The sequence below is a fragment of the Astatotilapia calliptera genome, chromosome 8 (genome assembly GCF_900246225.1).
Source record: "Astatotilapia calliptera chromosome 8, fAstCal1.2, whole genome shotgun sequence".
NCBI lineage: Eukaryota > Metazoa > Chordata > Actinopteri > Cichliformes > Cichlidae > Astatotilapia > Astatotilapia calliptera.
Window position 1 is genome coordinate 17,317,110 of NC_039309.1, and position 10,461 is coordinate 17,327,570.

The following is a 10,461-nucleotide window of genomic DNA, read 5'->3' on the forward strand; positions in this document are numbered from 1 at the left end:
ACTGAGTAACGGAGATGGACAGCGTGGTTTGACCTCTGCAGCCTCTGCTAAGGTCACTGCTCGTGGTGATGACGGATCAGTGAAAGATGGGCTGGAGATGGATTTGTGCGGCCTTTCAGATGTTTTCTAACCCTTGTCTTGTGGTGTACTAATAATAAAAAAAATCCTCCACATACGTTTTCCATACATTTGGATTTTGTGCATGACTCTACACAGAAGGGAAAATTTCTTTAAGTCGGACTTTGTTGGATTTGAAAAACAAAAGGTAACAACCATTAATGAGTGACTTTCCCAGTTTTCACAGTAAAAGCATTACCAGAGTTGCTGTTTCTGGAAGCAGGTGTTCCAAGTTAATAAAGTAACCCCCCTTTGTTAGATTTTCTTTAGGAATAGTTTCTTAGAATGCCCATAATAAAAAGCGACAGCTGAATGACCAAGTGACAACCTCCAAAGGTGGAAAACAAAAACAAAGCCAACATCTTAAACCAATTTTGGTCATATAGGTAATATCCACATTCATGTGACATCGTATCTATCCTGCTCTCCTTGTGTGTGTACGCTACACAATTCAGCAGTAGCCTAACTCCACTCGAAATAACGCGCGAAGTCAGGATGTAGCGTCCAACTCCTTTTAATTAGTGAGTATTTCCTCATGGAGTAAAACTGAAATACAAATAACATAGCTAAAATTAACCTAGCATCATTAGCACAACAAAATTAGATTCCAATACACATCCATTAGCGTTAGCACACAGCTACTAAAGTATTCATCTACAGCAAATATTTCCACAAAATATACATAAAATACAATCCTACAATTCAATACAAATGAAACTTACAGACGGTGGTGTCGATGGCACAAACAAAAGGCAGATGTCGCTGGATCAAATTTCCCCACATGTGATCCGCTAGGAACTAAACAAACATGGCTGACATCCTGTCACTTCCTGAAACTGGTTTTCAAAATAAAACGAATTTCAAAATAAAATTAGCTCATTGCAAAGAGCGCCTATATTGCAATAAATTAAGAGCGGAACACTCCCCGTCTGGTATCTGTTAAGATGCCATATATCAATATTCAAACCACAACATAACCTTTTCAGTCCTGGTTCTTTAAAACCATAACAACCTCCGTTATAGGCCTGAGGTACACTTTGGCCACTCTGTCTTTGACGACCCGGATCTCGATCTTGCGGACCTTTCCATCACCACCGGGGAAAGTGTTTGTTACAAGAGCCATGGGCCAGTCGTTCCGGCATGTACTATCATCTTTCATCAAGACAACATCACCTCTTTCGATGTTTGGGCTGGTTTCTTGCCATTTACAACGAAGTTGCAGTGTCTGCAAGTATTCGCGTTTCCAACGATTCCAGAATTGGTCAGCCAATCTTTGCACTTGGCGCCACTGTTGTTTATACAGGTCCTTCTCAGTGAATGTCCCTGGAGGAGGTGGAACACTCTGCTTCTGAGTGAGAAGCATTGCTGGGGTAAGTATCTGAGGGACGTCAGGATCTGAAGAGACAGAGACAAGCGGTCTGGAGTTGATGATGGCCGTCACCTCCGCCATCAGGGTGCACAGGACTTCGTGGGTCAAACTGGAGGAGGGAGTACGCATCAGCATTGAGTCTAGGATTCTCCTTGCAATTCCTATCATGCGTTCCCACGCACCGCCCATGTGCGAGGAGTGAGGTGGATTGAAATGCCATGTACATCCGCGATTGTTGGTGTATCTCTGAACTTCTGACTTCGACAAAACTTTTTGGAACTCCAACTCTTTGCAAGCACCAACGAAATTGGTTCCACAGTCTGAGTATAGGTGTTCAGAAGGACCTCGGAACGCAAAGAATCTTCTCAAGGAGTTGATGAACGAAGAGATGTCTAAAGACTCTATCACTTCTATGTGGACTGCACGTGTGCTCATGCAAGTGAAGAGAACGGCCCAACGCTTACTCTGAGCAATACCTCCTCTTGTGCGCCTGGCTATCACGGCCCAAGGACCGAAAATGTCCACACCAGTGTAGGTAAAGGGTGGTGAAGTGCTTAGTCTCTCTTGCGGCAGGTCTGACATCTTTTGTTTCTCTCTTTTCCCACGAAGCTTTCGACAGGTGACACATCCGTGAAGAACAGTACTCACGCATCGCTTGCCGCCAACTAGCCATATGCCAGCAGCTCGAATGGCACCTTCTGTGATGGTACGACCTTGATGCTCGACCTGCTCATGATAGTGTTTGATGAGCAACGTGGATACATGGTGTTTGCCTGGCAGAATGACGGGATGCCTTTCTTTGTCGCTTAAGTCAGCTAATGTCAACCTGCCTCCAACCTTTAGCAGACCATCTGCATCTATGATCGGGTTGAGTTTCGTTAGAGCGCTTCTCTTGGAAACATCGGCTCCCTTGGAGAGAGCATCTAGCTCTTCAAGGAAAGAAGCTTGTTGCACAGCAAGAAGAATCACTGTAGTTGCCTTGGACAACTCGTCAGCTGTGAGAGGTTTAGGGCACCAATGCCAACCATTACATCCATTGGTTCCTCGGCTGCTTGCCTTAAAGGAACAAACCACATGGATGAGTGTTGCAACTCCTCTCCGTATGGACTTCCAGGAAGAGAATTTCGTGAATCTCTCACAACCCAGCAACTTGTCCTTTTGACTTGTAACACAGGTTGTAACTTGTGGTCGTATCTCAACATCTGCGTCTGGGTTGATAAACTCAAAGGTCTCTTGTTGCTCGCTGCTTGGCTGTGACTTGTATAGAAATGTTGGACCCGTGAACCAGTTGGTTCTGGTGAGCTGTGAGGCTTGAACGGACCTAGAAGCATGGTCAGCTGGGTTATGCTCCGTAGGTACATACCTCCACTGATTCGGTTGTGTGGACTGGCGGATTCTCTGGACCCTGTTGTGGACATACACATAGAAACGTTTGGACTGATTATGAATGTAGCCCAGCACCACTTTACTGTCACAGTAGAAGGTGACTGCATTGATTTGGATATCGATCTCTTGAACGATGAACTCAGCAATTTCTACGGCTAGCACTGCCGCACACAGCTCCAGTCTAGGTATGGTAGGTTCAGTTGATGGTGCAAGTCTAGCTTTTCCAAGAATGAAACCCACATGAACCTGGTCGTTTGCATCTGTTGTCTTGAGGTACGCCACTGCACCAATTGCTTTGGTTGAAGCGTCTGAAAAGATGCATACCTCTTTACGACTGGCATTGGAACAGGAGGTGGTGGTATACGCTCGAGGGATATGAAGATGTTGCAGTTCTTGAAGCGAATTTTTCCATGTCTCCCAAACCTTACATTTGTCCTGAGGGAGTGGACTGTCCCAGTCGGTTCCATCTAAGGGCAACTCTCTCAGCAACGACTTGCCTTGAATGATCACAGGAGCGACGAAGCCGAGAGGGTCAAAAAGACTGTTTATGGTGGAGAGAATCCCACGTCGTGTGAATGGCTTGTCACTGACTGACACTTGGAAGGTGAATGTGTCCCTTTTAACATCCCAACTCAATCCAAGGCTTCGCTGTGTGGGTACTGCGCTTCCATCTAAGTAAAGATCTTTAATGCCCTTAGCATGATCTCCTGCAGGGAAGGCTTTCAAGACGTCAACGCTGTTGGACGTGATCTTATGTAGTCTCAGGTTTGACTCAGAGAGAGATGCTTGGGTTCTCTGTAGCAGAGAAATCGCCTCTTCCTCTGTGGATGTGGAAACAAGACCATCGTCTACATAGAACTCGCGTTCCACAAAATGTCTGGTGTCTGACCCATACTGCTGTTCTCCTTCCTTTGCAGCTCTTCTGAGACAGTATATTGCCACAGCTGGAGAAGGACTGTTGCCGAATACGTGAACCCTCATCCTGTATTCAACAATGTCCTTGCTGGGATCATTATCTCTATACCACAGAAAGCGTAAGTAGTCTCGGTGGTCTTCTCTCACGACAAAACAATGAAACATCTGTTCGATGTCAGCCATGATTGCTACTCGCTCTCTCCTGAAACGAATAAGGACTCCCATTAGACTGTTATTCAAGTCTGGTCCGGTGAGTAGCACGTTGTTCAGCAAGATGCCATTGCATTGTGCGCTTGAGTCGAAAACAACTCTGATTTGGTCGGGTTTCCTGGGATGATAGACCCCAAACATCGGCAAATACCAGCACTCTTTACCTTTAGGGAGTGGAGGGGCTGGTTCTGCGTGATTGTTGTAGAAAATCTTGTGCATGAAGGCAATGAACTGGTCCTTCATCCTTGGTTTACGCTCTAGTGTGCGAAGTAATGAGAAGAGGCGGGTCATTGCTTGCTCACGATTGTTGGGCAAAGGTGGTCTGGGGGGCCTGAAGGGAAGAGGAGCCACCCAACTATTCGACTCGTCCTGAAAAACCTCATCACCCATTATCTGCAGAAACTGTTCGTCCTCTATGGAGAAGGCACGCTTGTCATCATCCGCTGTTCTTGCAAAGACTGTGTTGCCGAGTGAGTTGTCGTCCATTGTAGTGCTACGGCAACTGTGTGAGAGTCCCTTGACTTGACTGGAGTTGACAGTTTGCTTGAGATGGATGTGGCTCGTACAAGGTCTGAACAATGATGGCCTTCCGTCTTCCAGTATGTTCGTTCTATAACAGTGGACAATGGGCTTATGAACCTTTCCCAAACACACATCACCTACTAAGACCCATCCAAGGTCAAGCCTTTCAGCAAAGGGTGCATCACCAGGACCGTTGATCTGCTGCCTCACCTTGTGAACCTGGAGAATGTCTCTCCCAAGCAAAAGAAGGATCTTGGCATCATTATCAAGAGGTGGGATTTTGCTGGCAAGGCTCTTGAGGTGCGGGTGATGGAGGGCAGCTTCAGGTGTCTGTATTTCATCACGATTATCTGGTAAGTCATCACATTCGATCAGTGTTGGTAGCGCAAGGCTAACTTCACCATTTACTGCTTCGATCTGATAGCCATTTGCTCTCCTGCCGGAGGTTGCGGCTAAGCCAGCACAAGTTTTCAGGATGTAGGGGTATGAGCCAACTTCTATTCCGAATAAGTTGAAGAACTCTGACCTGGCTAGAGACTTGTTGCTCTGGTCATCGAGCATAGCATACATTTTGATGGCTTGTTGTGGGCAGTCTTTAGGATAAACTTTAACAAGACATATCTTGGAACAAGATTTTGACCTAGCGCCATTGCCACAAACTTCAGTGCACAGAGCGCTTGCAACTGGTTCTGGGATAGTGTCCTCTTTTCCCGGCTCCCCGCCGTCACCTGTTCGGGAACTTGAGGCCTTGGTTGACAGTTGTGGTGGACCAGGATGAAGAGCTGTGATGTGCTTGTCACTGTTGCACTCATCACATTTCAGGACAACTTTGCAGTCTCGTGCGAGATGAGATGTGGATGCACAGCATTTGAAACAGACGCCTTGATCTTTCAAGTACGTTTTGCGTTCTTCAATGGTCTTTAGCCTGAAACCACGGCATTTCTTTAAGGGGTGGGGTTTTTTATGGATGGGGCAATGCTTGGATATATCCTCTCTGGATCGCTTTGTGGGCCCTCAGAAACGACTTTGGTCGTATGAACTGAGACTGGGGTTCTTAAATTTGTGTGGCGTGAGATAGGCGTTTCTGTGACAGGACTGCTTCCAGAAAGAGCAAAGCTGGGATCGTTTCTTGTTTTAGCTTGATAGCAGATGAAGGAAGTGAAAAATGAAAAGGGGGGATAACCAACCTTGTAGTCCTCTTTGTATTTTGAGCCTTGAGTGATCCATTTTTCTTGCAGGTTGTATGGCAGTTTTTCCACGATGGGTTTGATGCTACGGGCGGTATCCAGGTATGCTAAGCCAGGCAAGTAGCCATCCTCTTTTGCTGAAAGTAGTTCCATCAATAGATCTCCAAGATCCCTTAACCTGTAATTGTCCTTGTTTGTTATTTTAGGAAAGCTGTCCAACTTCCTAAAGAGAGCACTTTCGATAACTTCTGGAGCACCGTAGCATTCATCGAGCCTGTCCCAGACCATTTTGAGTGCAGTATTTGGGTTGTCGATATGAACTGCTCTTAGGCGCTTGACATACACAGAAGATTCCTTCCCGAGCCATTTTAAAAGTAAATCCAGCTGTTCGCTTGCAGTAAGGTCCAAACCCTTAATGGTATTGGAGAAGGCAGATTTCCATGCTCTGTATGACTCTGGATGATCGTCGAAGTGGGTTAAGCCAGTGCTCACAAGCTCTTTTCTTGCCAGGTACTTCGCCATGTCCATCATCACTGAAGACTCTGGAGGGTATGTATGAGAAGTGTTGAGGTACTGAGGAAAAGTTAGCTCTGGCTTAGGGTAGGGCGTATTGCTCTTTTGTTCTTGCAGGAGTCCCTCACTGTTAACTTGGAGGCGACCATCTATGTCTGGCTGAGCTGATGGGATAGAGGTGTGAGCGGTTTGGTATGCATGCGTTACCTCAGAACTTGGTTGTGGCTGGAAAGGTGTGGGCCATGAGTCTTTCACGATATACTCTTCTTTAATGATGTACTTAGCCGATGGTGGAGGGCTCTTCTCGATGGGATGCTCTGATATTGAGAGATTGACTGGTTCATTGCGTTGGTTAAGCTGCATAGTTTGGTCTCTGATATAGTCGCTTACACGTTCATGTGTACTCTGCACCATAACTGGGAGACTTTTCCAACTAGGATGTGCTTCAACCTCTATCTCTGCTGCTGCTTCCAAAACTTCTGCTTGGGCAATTGCAGCTGCAGCTTCCTTTTCAAGATTTAAGGCTTCGAGATTAGCTTCTAATCTTGCTTTGTCGACTTTAATGCTAATCTCTCTCTGTGCGAAGGCAACACGTGCACGAGCAGCTTCTGCCTTGGCTCTCGCGTGTGCTGCTGCTGCACTGACATTTGATCTGCTTGAATATCTGGAAACTGAACCAGTGCTTTTAACTGATGCTCCGTCTTGAGGAGGCTTTGGTTCTTTAAGTCTTGCACCTTCGGGGTGTGCTTCGTCCATGTTTGTTGACTTAGCTTGCTGTCGTAGAGTTGTTTTGCCAGCTGCTAACCGTCTTTTTACTATCCTGCTCTCCTTGTGTGTGTACGCTACACAATTCAGCAGTAGCCTAACTCCACTTGAAATAACGCGCGAAGTCAGGATGTAGCGTCCAACTCCTTTTAATTAGTGAGTATTTCCTCATGGAGTAAAACTGAAATATAAATAACATAGCTAAAGTTAACCTAGCATCATTAGCACAACAAAATTAGATTCCAATACACATCCATTAGCGTTAGCACACAGCTACTAAAGTATTCATCTACAGCAAATATTTCCACAAAATATACATAAAATACAATCCTACAATTCAATACAAATGAAACTTACAGATGGTGGTGTCGATGGCACAAACAAAAGGCAGATGTCGCTGGATCAAATTTCCCCACATGTGATCCGCTAGGAACTAAACAAACATGGCTGACATCCTGTCACTTTCTGAAACTGGTTTTCAAAATAAAACGAATTTCAAAATAAAATTAGCTCATTGCAAAGAGCGCCTATATTGCAATAAATTAAGAGCGGAACAGTATCAATGGTCAATTTTTCATACAAGACAAATGTGTAAATGGTATTAAAGCTTGCTGTGATTGCTATAATCACTGTAATAATCAGAAGACCCCCTGCAAGCAAGCACTTGGTGAGAGTGGGAAGGAAAAACTATTTTAACAGGAAGAACCCACTGCCAGGACCAGGCTCAGGAGGGGCAGCCATCTGCCATGACTGCTTGTTGTGGGTGGATTAAACGATCAATTCAGTTTGTAATTGGATTACATTTTGGTTTTGGCTGCTTAGCTCTTTTTTTCCTGCTGGTAAAGGTTAGCATCCCATTTAACAGCAGGTTAAAGATGCTGCTTTGCTAACCAACCTAGCTAGTCAGCTGACAAACCCCCCAGGCTGATGGAAAGAACCAAAACGCTAAACTGGAGACTTTGAAAGAAAAGTCCAAAAATAACAGTGACATTTCTGACACACTACCAGCGGTTTAATTCAAAATGACAATGCAAAACCAATAGTAGTGACTTCCATCTTTTATATACAGTTTTATGCTGCAGACCTGATCATATCATGAATTTTACTTAGCACAAACTATAGCATTAAAGAATTATTTTACTTTTGAATAAAGATGGGTTAAATAACTAACTAAATAATATTCCTTAAAAAAATCATTTATATTTTTACATCTTATGGTTTCTGCACACTTCTCTGTGGCAAGGTTCAGCAGCTAAGGACATTATTAGCCAATGAAGGCAGTAGAACATTTAGTAGATATTTACCCAAACCTGGTGGGGAGTAAAACAGAGCATGAATAATGGACCTAAACTGTGTGTGTTGGTGTTCATGTTTGTGTGTGGCCAGAAACTTGGCAATAAATGAATGACACCAGGAATGCTTGCTAAGAGTCAGTTTTATAATGTGGCACTTGAGGCTCCAAAAAGTATTATTGCTTTAAGGTTAAGCTCTGCTTCCTGGAAAACAAAGCTGGTCCACACTTTAACCTTCAAAGGGTGCACATTTTCACTCTCATCAGTTAGTGTCTCTTGTGGAGAGACTAACACATCTTTGAGTTCTAAAGCCCTGAAAATAACCTGATAAAAACTCCACCAAGACAAATAGGCACCGTAACGCAGGCTGGCATGCCTCAAAGACCTCTCTTGTCTATTAAAGGACATTGTGCGGGGTTCACATTTTCCACTGTAGCTACCGTGACACACAGCCTCATCTAGAGGCAGCAATGGATGCCGAGTGATTGCATGAGTTTGGCTGCTTGCCTGCGTCTTTGATGTCACCTCTCGCTCAGCTATTTCCCCAATTAAATTGATTGTGCTAATGTGTAAAGTGGGCCGCCGCGATTAAAGGTAAGCTATGTTGTTTTTGAGAAGGGTTTCAAATCCATCACCATGGCTGCGGTGCCAAGCATCCAGCGACACAAACTCTGTGCTTGGAAAAAGCCCTCCAGCCCTGCTTGAAATATAAAAGGGAAATCATCAAATTTGACTTATTACTGGCAAGTGGAAAAGGAAATCCTAATTATAATTATATCCTGACCAAAATGGGACAATATTTGAAAATGAAAACATCGGTAATTGCACATCCTAATGGAGGTGTTTGCCAAAGAAATCCACATTTCTGGGGGAGTCAAAATGGCAGAGAAGACTGAAACGGTAATGGAGGGGATGTCAGTAAAAAGGAAGCAGTCAAAAGAGAAGAAAAAACAGTTCAATATGTCAAATAGATGAATAGAGGGTGAAGGACTAAGTGGGTGCGTATTCATATGTGCACACACAGACACATTTTGAGGAAAGCATGAGAATCAAAGGAAATGGGAGAATTACTCGGCTAGTTCGTAATGTGTCAACACTGTTCGGTGTGGGAGGTCGCCCCGAACCTGTCTGGAACTCAAGGGAGAAATTCAGCAGCTCTTTCAACGGAAATCCTCATCATACATCTCTTTAAAAAAGCAAAACAGCCTAACGAGAGGACCGACAAGACCCAAGCTGGAGCCAGAGCTGCGGTTGTCGCAGTCCATGAGGCGGAAAGGATCATGAAAGATTTATTCATTTTGATGACAGGAATCCAATAGCTCATGTGTCAAAGCTAAGAAGAAAGAGATACTGCATTTAAACATTATCAAATGGCAGTTAGAAGGTTGGTTTGTCCCCCTACCACAAAAATGACCGTTTATACATCTGCTGGGCGATGATAAGCTCTCTGATTGGTGTCAAAGGGTTCAGCAGTTACTTCATTAGATGCGATTTACAGCTCTCATGTTCTCTTAGTTCCACCCAGTGGGAGTTGTCCACACACTGACGAGATCCACCTATCCTGGGAAAGGTAATGTGTCTCGTGCATGTGTTCCTTCTCAGCAACACCAATTTCACACTTGGTTACACCCATTTACATCTGGGAGCTACACACTACATCAACAGCACGCCCAATTAAATGTATTGTGGCTAAAGAGGACGTCCAGCTCGCAAGACATTTGACAAGTACATAGCTCACCCTAAGGCCATTCTCTGAAAGCATTTAAAACTCATCATTAGCAAATTTGATATCGCAGCACATTTGCTGATTATCATGTATTTCTCTCGGTGCTAATGTTTGGTGCTAGCTAGCTAGCAGTCAGAGAAGTTACAAAGAAAGTTAGCAAGTTGTTCAAATGTTAAAAGCAAAGTAAGTAAAGGTGAAAAACAAGAGATACATTTTTAGAAGTTGTGGTGAATGAGCATTGCTAACTGCTAGGTTCAGTTGTTTCATTGCTAATTCACTTACCATGTGCCACACTGCAGAGCTGCCAAATTTTCTTCATTATTTGTATTCGTAAATGTAAAGATGGTGAATCTGAGGTCTCAAGACAGAAAAATAAAACTCAATTATTCTCACATTCATTCCTGTTGCGTTGCTCATTGCACTGTTGGCCCCAGTGGTTCTTGGAAGAACAGCATGAAC